The 12,956-nt window shown below is 40.5% G+C and overlaps 1 protein-coding gene across 2 annotated transcripts in view; it reads right to left on the bottom strand.

Annotated features, from left to right (window-relative positions):
* The window catches only part of LOC122556538 (protein Shroom3-like), a 79,435-nt gene extending 69,887 nt beyond the window's left edge, over window positions 1-9,548 (bottom strand). The window contains exon 1 of one of the 2 annotated variants that reach the window (XM_043703315.1): window positions 9,466-9,548. The gene's annotated coding sequence lies outside the window, so the exon portion shown is untranslated. The other variant, XM_043703314.1, reaches the window with a different exon arrangement.
* Between the last annotated feature and the right edge of the window lie 3,408 nt (window positions 9,549-12,956).

The raw sequence follows: 12,956 nt of genomic DNA, 5'->3' as shown, positions 1-12,956 counted from the left end.
CCCATCCAAATGCCTCTTAAATGTTGCAATTGTACCAACCTCCACCACTTCCTCGGGCAGCTCATTCCAGACACGTACCACCCTCTGCGTGAAAAAGTTGTCCCCGAGGTCTCTTTTATACCTTTCCCCTCTCATCCTAAACCTATGCCCTCTAGTTCTGGACTCTCTGACCACAGGGAAAAGACTTTGCCTACTTACCCTATCCATGCCCCTCATAATTTTGTAAACCTTTATAAGGTCACCCCTCAGCCTCCGACGCTCCAGGGAAAACAGCCCCAGCCTGTTCAGCCTCTCCCTATAGCTCAAATCCTCCAACACTGGCAACAACCCTTGTAAATCTTTTCTGAACCCTTTCAAGTTTCACAACATCTTTCCGATAGGAAGGAGACCAGAATTGTACACAATATTCCAACAGTGGCCTAACCAATGTCCTGTACAGCCGCAACATGACCTCCCAACTCTTGTACTCAATACTCTGACCAATAAAGGAAAGCATACCAAATACCTTCTTCACTATCCTATCTACCTGTGACTCCACTTTCAAGGAGCTATGAACCTGCACTCCAAGGTCTCTTTGTTCAGCAATACTCCTGAGGACCTTACCATTAAGTGTACAAGTCCTGCTAAGATTTGCTTTCCCAAAATGCAGAACCTCGCATTTATCTGAATTAAACTTCATCTGCCACTTCTCAGCCCATTGGCCCATCTGGTCAAGATCCTGTTGTAATCTGAGATAACCCTCTTCACTGTCCACTACACCTCCAATTTTGGTGTCATCTGAAAACTTACTAACTTTACCACTTATGCTCACATCCAAATCATTTATGTAAATGACAAAATATAGAGGACTCAGCACCGATCCTTGTGGCACTCCACTGGTCACAGGCCTCCAATCTGAAAAACAACCATCGGCCACCACCCTCTGTCTTCTACCTTTGGATCACTTCTGCCCAATAAACCATAGCCACGATATTTTGCATGTATATTTTACAAATGATCTGACTTCAGATAAGTGAACTAAATGTGAACATTTGCACAGGATATAAGGCTGACATGAATATGCAACTGATACCTCTGTAAAATACTAAGAGGTGTTATGTTACCAAACAGACCATTTCATGACAATGTTAAAGTGGAGCCCCATCATCCCGTTCTGATAGAATCGAACGATCTCATATGAATAAGAAAAACAGAAGTAAGACTTGGTCATTCAGCCCTTCAGGCCTACACTACAACTCAACATGGTCATCCAACTCAGTACATTTTCTCTCCATCATCATTGATCCCTTTTGCCTTAAGAACTTTGTCCAACATTTTCTTAAAAACATTCATTTTTTTTGGTCTCAACCACTTTCTGTGGTAGAGAGTTTCACAGGTCCACCTTTCTTCTGACCTAATATCCTTAAATTGTGATCTCTGGTTCTAGACTCCCCAGTCACTGGGAACATCCTTCCTGTGTTTATCCTGTCTGGTCCTGTTAGACTTTTGTAGGCTTCTCAGTGATCCCCTTTCATTCTTCAAAAACCCCAATGAATAAAGTCATAACTGATCCAGATTCTCTTCATATGTCAGTCCTGCCATCCCAAGAACGAGTCTGATAAACTTTTGTCGTACTCCTTGCATAGGCAGAACATTTTTCAGATAAGAAGACCAAAAACTACCCACAATGGTCCAGGTGTGGTCTTGCTAAAGCTATGTACAATTGAAGCAAGACATTACTCCTCTTGTAGTTTAATCCTTCCACTATGGAAGCCAACATACCATTTACCTTCTTCACTATCTGCTGTACCTGCATAGTTACTTTCAGCGAGTGTAAAAAGCCACCCAGGTCTTGTTGCACCTCCCTCTTCTTTTCCAATCTATCACCATTTCAGACAATAATCTGACTTCCTGTGTTTGCTCCCAAAGTGGAGTATCTCTTATTTATCCATATTGTACTACATCTACTACGAATGTACCCATTCATTCAACTTGTCCAAATCACACTGAAGCCTCTCTGGGATTCAATGAACTAAAAACTTCCCTTTTTCCCTTTTTGAGCAGAAAGTATGGTGGAGGTAGAATGTGTAATAGCTTTTGAAAAGAAGGTGGACAAATATTTAAGCAACATAAAGAAGGCATGGGAAAATGCATTTACCTGAAACAAGTGGATTATTGTTCCAGAGAGCTGGCACACCTTCCACCGCATTGTAAAATTCTAATTGTAAACTTCTATGCTTTCATACGATAGGGGTACAAAATCAATACAGCAAGAATTAACAATACTTGAAAAGTGATTATTCTCACCAATTAGTAGAACCAACTTGATGGTATTTGACAATTAAGTTGATTAATTGTTTTAAATTAGCTTGCAATAATATTTGGTTAATAACAGAACTGACGATTAGGATACTGTTTGTAAAAATGTCAGACTTGGCTCAATGATTGCACTCTTGCTGCTGAGTCATAAACTTGTGTTCAAATCTCACTCAGGAGATTTGTGCATATAATCTTGGCTGGTAATTTATTTCATTAGTCAGGGAATGCTCCACTTTAGTGAAGGAATGTGGACCTGTATATCAAAGTTTGCTGATTGCATGAAGTTAATTGGCAGATGAAGGCAGACATTTGCAAAGCAACATTGGTAGGCTAATCGAGCAGGCAAAACTGCAGTAGATGGAAATCAAAGCAGAAAAACGTGAGACTATTGTTTTCAGACCTGAGAAAGTGTGATAAGGGTATTTGCTAAATGGTTACATTCTAGGAACTGTGAAGGAACAGAAAAATTGAGCAGTCCAACTACATAAATCACAACTGGTTAATGAACAGGTTCAAATGATAACATAAAAACTAATGGAACTTTCAACTTTATCTCAGAAGTTGAATACAAAGCAATGAAAATTATAACAACTGTGTAAAGCTCTGTTGGTTCTGTTTAGAATATTGAATTCAGTTCTGGGATACTATACCTCAAGAGAAATGGATTTGATTTGATTCGGTTTATTGAAATACAGGGAAAAGTATTGGTTTGGGTGCTATCTCAATAAATCATACCTTACATAAATACATCAGAGTGATAGAACAAAATGCAAAATATAGTGTTATAGCCACAGAAAAGATGCAGAGAACGATCAACTTTAATATATGACAGTTCCGTTCGTAAGTCTGATGACAGCAGGAAAGAAGCTGTTCTTATTCTGTTGATACGTGTTTTCACACTTTTGTATCTTCTGCCTGATGGAAGAGGGTGGAAAAGAGTATAACCAGTGTGGTCTTTGTGTAAGTATCATCCAGATTCAGCAGAACACTAACCAGCTTGAAAGGGTTAAATGATTATTGGCATTTGTCTAGATTAGAGTGGTGCTGGAAAAGCACAGCAGTTCAGGCAGCATCCGAGGAGCAGTAAAATCAACGTTTCAGGCAAAAGCTCTTCATCATTGTTTTTAACCTGATTATTGGCATTTGTCAATATTCAAATGACATCGCTGAAGATATCTATTGCACACTAGCCACATTCAAGACAAAACATTATAGTACAATGTCTTTACCCAATAAATTTTAATACAGTCCCAGGTATATCCTGTCCACAAAAATCAGGACAAATGCAATCCAGCTGCTTACCACAACAGTCAACTTGCAACATCAACTGAGTAATAGAAGGAGCATTTGACCAAGTATGGCATCAAGAATCTCTAGTAAAACTGAAATCAATGGGAATGGGGAGAAAATGGAGTCGTAATGGCCACAAAGGAAAATGTTGTGGTTGTTGGAGGCCAATCAAACCTGACAAAGTCGTAACAGGACTTCCTCTGGGTTGCCCCTCAGGCTGAAACATCTCCAACTGCTACATCAATGACATTCCCTGCATCATAAAATGGCAGGCGGGATTATCCAGTGATGATTGCACAGTGTTAGCTCTATTAAGAACTTACATAATTAATGAGTTTGTGTCAGCATGTGGCCAGACATGAGGCTGAATTTTGTACTGAGGCAGTGACCTTGCCATTTAATAGTCTGTTACCATTGATGACTGGATGTGACGTGTCTGCAGTGCTTTGGTCTGATCCATTATTTGTGGGGAGTACCTCACTGTCTCTATAGTGTACTGGTTCTGCTGTTATAACTTTGGCCCATTTTGTTCAAATATGTCAGGTACTGCTCTTGGTATGCTACTTAAACAATTCTCAATGAATTAGAGTTGATTATTTAATATTGTTGGAGTGAGCGACATACTGCACAAAAAGGTAACAGGTTGAGGGCAAATATAGTTCTGATGTTATTGGTGGTGGTCCAGATCATCCCATTGATATTCAGTGTTGAGCCTCTGTATTTGTTTTGTATCTATCTTATTTAAGAAGTAGTTAAGCCACAGAAAATGACTGTAGATCTTCTCAGTATGAAGACAAGATTTTGTTTCCATAAGGACAGTGCAGTTATCATTTCTTTAATAAAATAAGACTATATTACACCTGAGCAGAGGTAGGCCATTCAGCCATCGGAGCTTACCCCATCATTCAACGAGATCGTGGATGATTGGAGTTTGCTGGTTCTGCCAGCATTTATTGCCCAATCCCAATTGTTCTTGGTGGTGAGCTGTCCAGAACTACTGTAGTCCATGTGATGTGGATACTCCCACAATGCTGTTAAAGGTGGGGATTCCACAATCTTAACCACTGACAGTGACAGAATAGCAATATACTTCCAAGTCAGAATGGTGATTGGCTTGGATAGATGTATCTGTGGCAGGTAGATTTGGAAGGATGAGTTCAAGTAATTTTTCTTCCACTTGCTGGTTCCCTCATTACCTGCTGCAGTCTGGCAAAATTTGCCTTCAGCATAATAAGTGGAGATTTTGGCATGGAGGCATTGTCACTGGGCTAGTTATTCAGAGACTCATGCTAATGTTCTGGGGACATAAATTTCACCGGCTGTTACAAACTATCTACAGCTGATAAATCTGGAAACAAAATCTAGTCTCAATAATATTAATTATCATTGGTTGCTGTGGAAACCCATATGAAGACATTATTAAATTTCATAATAATCTGCTTCACTAATGCCCATTAGAAAGGTAATGTGTCATTCTTACCACATGCTCTGGCCTACATAGAGGACTCTAGACCAAAACTAATAATATCCTCTAAATTGGCCTAACAAGCCACTCAATTATCAAACCACAATAACATCTAAAAGAAATGAAACTGGATGGATTACCTTGGGTACTGAAAGTGACAACAGCAAACACCATTCTGTTGATCGTGAAAAATGCCCCTAACATCTAGGGGTTTGTGCCAAAATTAGGAGAGCTTCCTCAAACTAGTCAGACAACAGCCTGACATAGCTGTACTCACAAAATCCTATGTTACAGACAATCATCACCATCACAATATGTCTTGCCCATTGAGCAGAGCAGACCCATCAGTGATGGCAGTGTGTTATGATCCCAGCAAATGTTATTACTGGACCAGTCAGATCTCAGACTAAAATCTGGATTGCCTGATCATATTTTGTTTGCTTTTATTTAATGATTTTTTTTAAACACAAGCACATAATGTATAAATTGGTTTTAACAATAAAACACAGTTTATTCCACAAAAAACAAGATAAAACAGGGTAAACCAAACTATTTACATATAACATAAGATGTAGAATTTCAAAAATACAAATCATCTGTATACCATATCTTTACAGTACTCAAAACACCAGAGTTCAATTCCCTATCAAATCTACAGGTTTAATTTAACCATTTCCTTTAATTCCTGGTCTTGAGAATTTGATAGCTTTGTGGGTGGCACGGTGGCACAGTGGTTAGCACTGCTGCCTCACAGCGCCTGAGACCCGGGTTCAATTCCCGCCTCAGGCGACTGACTGTGTGGAGTTTGCACATTCTTCCCGTGTCTGCGTGGGTTTCCTCCGGGGGCTCCGGTTTCCTCCCACTGTCCAAAGATGTGCAGGTCAGGTGAATTGGCCATGCTAAATTGCCCATAGTGTTAGGTAAGGGGCAAATGTAGGGGTATGGGTGGGCTGCGCTTCGGCGGGTCGGTGTGGACGTGTTGGGCCGAAGGGCCTGTTTCCACACTGTAATGTAATCTAATGTAATCTAATCTAATCCTTGAGCCTAGACTTTCTCAACTTTGAATAACTCCTTCAGGATTCTAACCAAACACTTCTGGCCTAGAATCTTCAAAGTAATATTCCTACACTGAGGTAACCTGTTTCCTATTCATTCTAAAATGATCTCCTTTATAAACAAACTGTTTCACTTGCACAAGGACCTCTATGAACATAAAAACAAAAGCTTTCCAAGCAATATTGTTTTCCTTTCCGCAAAATATATTTCAAAATTCTTCTGAACAGAAAGAAACTAATGCTGCTCAATGTTTACTTTGTTCATTCATAAAGCTCTCTCAAATACAAATAAATTTCCATTATCACCTCAAGATCTCCCTCTCTCATACAGATCAAGGTTCCAGATATACTGACAGCTTAACGAGTAAATTTCCTCATACACACAGACCAAAATTCACATGCCACAATTTTGAAATGCAAGTTTTAAAACTAATTATATTAACTGACATAAATCATACACCTTACATTTTAAGTAGCATACAGTCAGGAGGGAGTTTCCCTCGGTGCTCTTCATGGACTCTGACTTCCAAGACATTTCATGGCATCTGAGTCAAAAATAGCAAGGAAACCTCATGCTAATTAATACCTATCACACCCTTCCCAGCCCCCAACACTCTGGATCATGCACTGAGTGAGGTAAGGGTATAAAAGATATTCTATGTGAAGGAACTTTGAAGTCCATCACCAAGAGTTTCTTAGTAGCATCACTATTGACAGAGCATACCAAGCCATAAAGCACCAAGGATACAGAGAGGATTTACCAGGACATTGCTTGGACTAGAGAGTTTTAGTCATGGAGAGGTTATTTTCCTTGGAGCAGAGGAAACTGAAGAGGGCTATGAAAGAGATGTATAAAATTATGATGGATACAGACAGGAAAAACTTACCACCAAGATCAATGATTGGGGAATACATCTAAGTTAATGGGCAGGAGAGTTAGATGGAATGTGAAGAAGGTTTTACCCCCCCCCCCCAAACTCGGACGGTGGTGGGAATCTGGAACGCACTGTCTGTATGGGTGGTCAAGGCAGAAACCCTCATTACATTTAAGTAGTATTTAGATGTACACTTGCAATGCCAATGTATACAAGGCTATGTGTCAAGTGCTGGAAATTGGAATTAGAATAGTTAGGTGGTTGTTTTTGGCCGATGTTCATGTGATGGGCCAAATGACCTTTTCCTCAGCTCTGGAGCTCTGTTAGTCTATGATTATGACAATAGCTACTTGGTCTGCAGGGAGTAAGTCACTTCCTGCCTCTCCAAAGCATGTCTGTCATGTACAAAGCTCAAGTCAGGAATGTGATAGAATACTCTCCAATTTCTTGGTTGATTGCCACCTCTGCAAAAACTTAAGAAGTTCAAAACTATCCAAGACAAAATAATCCACTTGAAACATAGAAACTTGGAAAATAGGAGGAGTTAGGGCATTTGTCCCTTTGAGGCCACTCCATCACTCTAAAAGACTGTGATTGATCATTCAACTCAGCATCCTGCTCCAGATTCAGTGTGTATGAATGTGTTGGGCTGTTGCTTGACTAGTCTGTGGGACAGCTTTCCCAATTTTAGCAGAATCTCCCAGATGTTAGCAATAAGCCTCTTGGGCTGAACGTGCCTTTGTTGTGTCCTATGGCCAGTTTCATATTCTTGTTAGACCTTTTTGTATCAATTTAATATAACTGAGTACATTGCAAGGACAGTTAAGAGTTGACCAGATAACAATTGATCTGGAATCACATGTAGGCCAGACACATTGAGGACAGCAGATTTCCTGTCCTAAAATGAACCAGGGTTTTTTTTTAAACAATAATCCATCACTTTCATGATCACCATTACTGATACAAGCTTTTAATTCCAGATTTTATTTGATCAACTGACTTTAACTTTCCTAAACACCCTGGGAGAATCTGAAATAATGCTTCTGCATCAGTAATCCAGGTCTCTTAGTTTAATTAAAGCAGAAAATGCTAGAAATATTCAGATCAGGCAGCATCGTGTAATGAATCAGTTTTCAGGTCAATAAAAACATCTGCATTATTAACCGTAAAGAAATGTCCTGTGAGGCTAAAGGCACGAGATTGACGCAAATTGAGATGACCAGATACAGAACTAGTTGGTTCCAGTCCGCGTGTTAATGGAAATAGTCGAGCGTGTGGTGCTGGAAAAACACAGCAGGTCAGACTTTTGCCCAAAACATCGATTTTCCTTCTCCTCGGATGCTGCCTGACCTGCCGTGCTTTTCCAGCACCACACTCTTGACTCTAATCTCCAGCATCTGCAATCTTCACTTTCACCTGAACATGGAAATATCAGTGTGGAAGGAAAGCAGTCAAGGTACCGCAATCATGCTCTTTATTGGATAGTGGTGAAACACTTTTACTTCCCGAAATGACTTAGGTAACAGAGCAAGAGTCAAATAGACCTTCACAACCAAAACATAATCACTGGCAGAGTTAAAAGTGTCAAATCATAGAATCTGAACTGTGCAAATTCACAAAGTCAGGGACATAGATTGTCCACAGACACACACCCACACACTCGTAGAGACACTGAGCTATCGCGCACACACATACACTCAGAGCTATCACAAACACACACACTCTCTCAGCAACACAAAGCTATCACAGATACCCACCCACATACTCACAGAGACACAGAGCTATCACAGACACACACCCATACAGACACAGAGACACAGCTATCGCAGACACAAACCCACACAGACACACTGAGCCACCACAGTCATACCACCCACCCACATACTCATAGAATTGCCACAGTCTCAGTGCCACAGGTCCAAAGTAACACTCACGTCCTGTCACGCAGCAACATCGAACACAATTTTTCTAAAAGTTTAGATTAGTCCGAGTACAAAACAAACCAGAAAATAGCAAACCGTTCATGGTTCCGCATTTCTCGCCAGTCGAATGAATCCAACGATAATTACATGAAAGTGTGAAAAGAACCCAATCATTCCAAACGGAGTCAGTGCACATAATCCGGAGTCGCACGGATCCAACCTGATCCGGGACATAATGCCGAGTTGCCATGTTAACATTTGCAACATCTAACAAGAGTTTTGCGTTACTTACAACGACCAGCGGCTCAGCAATTCCCAAACCGAGAGAAAGGGGATAAGATCGCTGGCAATTCGGCAGTGGGAGCGGAAGGGATTCCTGCTTCACACAACAGCGTGTCGGGTTAATGATTCACCCAGCAAGACAAAGTTAAAATCAGAGTTCGTTCAAAGTGTTGAGGGTTCCCTTCGTACCATCCTAACACCTTTCGAGAACAAACAATACAGAACTCGCCACTTCTATGTGTCTGTCCCTAAATCAAATAAACAAAGAGAAAAAACACCTCATGGACAGGGGGCAAGCTCCTCAGAAACAGGCGAGGTGCTCAGACATAAACAAATACTGTCTCTTTGCTGAGGTTCCTGCGCGTTGCTGCTGTCTCACCATTACAGGTGTCCAGTGCAAAGGTAATTTGATAAGTCTTTCCGTGACGCCTCTGTGTCGGACTTTTTTTTAAGGTTATAAAAAAATGAACAAATATTTTCTCTCGCTGGAATACCTGGATACTCCCCATCCACCAGTACTCCACTTTCAAGAAAGAAAGTTGCCCCTTGAACATATGAAGTAGGACCAGGAGTGGGCCTGCACCTCTGCCATTCATTCAATGGGATCAAGGGTGATTTTCTACCTCAACTGCATTATCCCTTTCTTATTCCCATCTTTATTTCCACTCATTCACAACAATGTAGATGTCACCAGCCAGGCCAGCATTTATTGCCCATTCATGATTACCTGAAAGGCAGTTAAGAGTCAACCATTTAGCTGTGGGACTGGCCAGTCCAGGTAAGAATGGCAGTTTCCACATTAGTGAACTTGATGGTCCCCACTAGACTCTTGTTTCCAGATGTTTAATGAATTCATATTCAACCATATACCATAATGCAGTTCAAACCCAGGTCCCCAGAACATTACCTATGTCACCAGATTAATTGTCTAAAGATAATACCAGTAGTCCATTGCCTTCCTTGTTGAAAACTTAGTGGTCTCAGCCTCCAATGAGCATCCATTGCCCCCTGCTTCTCCACGTAGGCTTAAATGACTAAGCCCTTATTCAGAGAGCGTAAGTCTTGGTTATTTTGTTTTGGAGTATTACTTTATACAGTAGTTACTTTAAAGGAGGAAGAATGTGTATTACCAACATGTTTAATGGCCTCAAGACATCCGTGAATAATCTACAGAGTGCTCTTGAAGTGTAGTCATTCATGTAATAAAAAGAATGCAGCAGCTGAACTGGCACACACTATTCTCTCACTAAGTAAAGTGTTACAGCCAGGTAATCTAGATAAGTGATGCTGGTTGAGGGCTAACAATTGGCCAGAGCACCAGGCTGTGATATACTGGCTGCCTTCCTTCGAAGAATGACATGGGATCCTTTACATTCGCATAGGAAGCTAGATGAAGTTTGAATTTAGCATCTCATCTTCAGCAATCCCTCAGGAATATAACAGAGTGTCAGCCTGGATTGTGCTCAAATCTCTCATCATAAGACCAAAATGTGTTCATTTGTAATTCACAATCAAACCCAAAGAGAAAACAGTGAAGTGTTCTGAAGAAAGTTCGCCAGACTGGAAATGTTAACTCTTTTCCCAGATGTTGCCAGACCTTCCGAGTTTCTCCAGCAATCTCTATTTTTGTTTGTTTCAGATCTGAAAGATCCCAATTCTCTATAATATATATAGATCAGGAAATGATCAGAGAGAAGAAAGATTTTCTCTCAAGGTTTGGAGGCAGTCATTTGGGAATGAAGGAGAAATCACTTCACTTAAAACCCTGAATATTTTTCTACACCCCAGAGAACTACACAGTAAATGTTTAGTCATTAAACGTATTAGAGAAAAGGAATTTGTACTCTAAAGCAATCAAGGGACATGGGGACCAGGCAGGAGACTGGAGTTAAGGTGAAGTACCACCCATGATTTTATTAAATGGTGTAATGGGCCAATGAATACTGCTCCTATTCCTTTGTGCCTAAAGTAAGAACTTTAACTAAAACTTAAAATAGAAAATCCCTCATTTGGAAGCAATTTACTTGCAATTCTGGTACCAGTAGAATATAAAATGAGTTTTTTTTCCCATATCTGGGAAACAATGAGCAGAAAAGGAGAGCCTCTATCATCACTGACACTTCACACTACAGCTATTAAAAGACAGAAATTTGTGGAAATTTAAGGTCACTGAAGAATTTATAAACACATTTCCATAAACATTATGAGAAAAGAAAGAATAATGATTGATTTTGTCAGGAAACTTGCTTTGTATCAGGGAAATCATGCTAAAAGTGTTTAGATTTTGTGAATGATGGGAAGCTTTACTCAGAATCAAAGGGCTAAATACTTAGAGCACAAAACCAGATACAAATTAAAAGATATATTTTCTTGATATCGCCAAGGCCAATGAAACTAAAATTTGTAATCTCACCCTCCATGTGAAACCTGATAGATTGAACCACTACTTGTTTTGTTTGTTCAAGGGATATTTTTCTTGCTGAACAACACAAGCCTTTCATGTTAAAAAGCTTGTTTCACTGTTTGGCTCTGTACATTGACAGGTCTGTCATTTCATCTCATTTGACAGTACCATGGTATTACTGCCTTTGGCTATGAAGCCTAGTTTCATTTTGTAAAATGTAGAGGTTGACAGACATATATCCCAGCCCAGTGACATAGGGTGATGGTGTACCATTTTCCCATCCCTGAAGGCAGGAACTATTCCTTTCAATCCTCCCTTCTTACTGCTACAAATCTGTGGACCCTCTAAAAAAGTACAGAGACAGACAGAAACACAGACACAGAGATACAGAGCCCATGAATGCAGGCTGCTGCTGAGGATTTGACAGGCATGCAAGGAAGGGTAAAATGCAGATATGGGACTGAACTTCCCGCATTGTGATTTTCTCACTTTTGGCATTACTAATGAGGCAGGAACTTCTTCATGGGGGTTGGGAAAAAGTGCTGACCAGGGCTAGCACGAATCTATTTTCAAGCTTTCCCTAACACCTCAATCCAAAATGGGAGAGGCACAGTGTGGGCTGTTCAGTCTGAGAAGGTGAGTGATGAAGGTTTCTCAGCAGGTGCTAGTTTGGAGTGCCTGTAAGTACCGACGTGTTAGGAACTCTTCAAGTCTTCAATTTTATCATCATCTGTCTGAATGGGGAGTGGGGGTGTGCGGAGAAACGGGTGAAATCCCTTTGGTTCGGGCAATTCTGCCATTTAAATAATTAAATTGCTTATTAGCTACTTATTTAATCGTGGGTTTACACTTTAAGCTGTATGCCAGCTTCTTAGAACTGGACAGGGCAGACAACATGAAATGATTGGAGCGGCCTGAGCAAGCAAACAGATAGGATGTATTGAGTTCTGGTGTTGGCTGGTTGATCAAGTGAAAAAGGTTTGCTCATAGGGCTTTTGTTGCAAGCTTGCTTGTGCTTTCTGTTGATGTTCAACACTCTGGAGATCATTTCTAGGAGTTTTTAGCCTTTTATTTCAATAGGAATCCCTTACGCAACAATACCTTGGACCACAGGTGAGGAACAAGAGGAGCAGAGGCAACATCAGCAAGAAAAACTGAAGGTGCTGGAGAAACTCAGCAGGTCTAGCAGTACCTATGGAGAAGCACTGTTTTCCCTCTCTCTACAGATCCTATCAGACCTGCTGAGTTTCTCCACTTTTAGCTTCTCTTTTGAATGTCTAACATACACACTATTTTGCTGTTACATATTTTCTCACCAACCTGTTCAGGGATATTATTACACACCACTGAAGCAGATGGAACTTG

This window comes from Chiloscyllium plagiosum, chromosome 14, assembly GCF_004010195.1.
Source record: "Chiloscyllium plagiosum isolate BGI_BamShark_2017 chromosome 14, ASM401019v2, whole genome shotgun sequence".
Taxonomy (NCBI): Eukaryota; Metazoa; Chordata; class Chondrichthyes; order Orectolobiformes; family Hemiscylliidae; genus Chiloscyllium; species Chiloscyllium plagiosum.
This window is presented reverse-complemented; position numbering and strand designations above follow the sequence as displayed.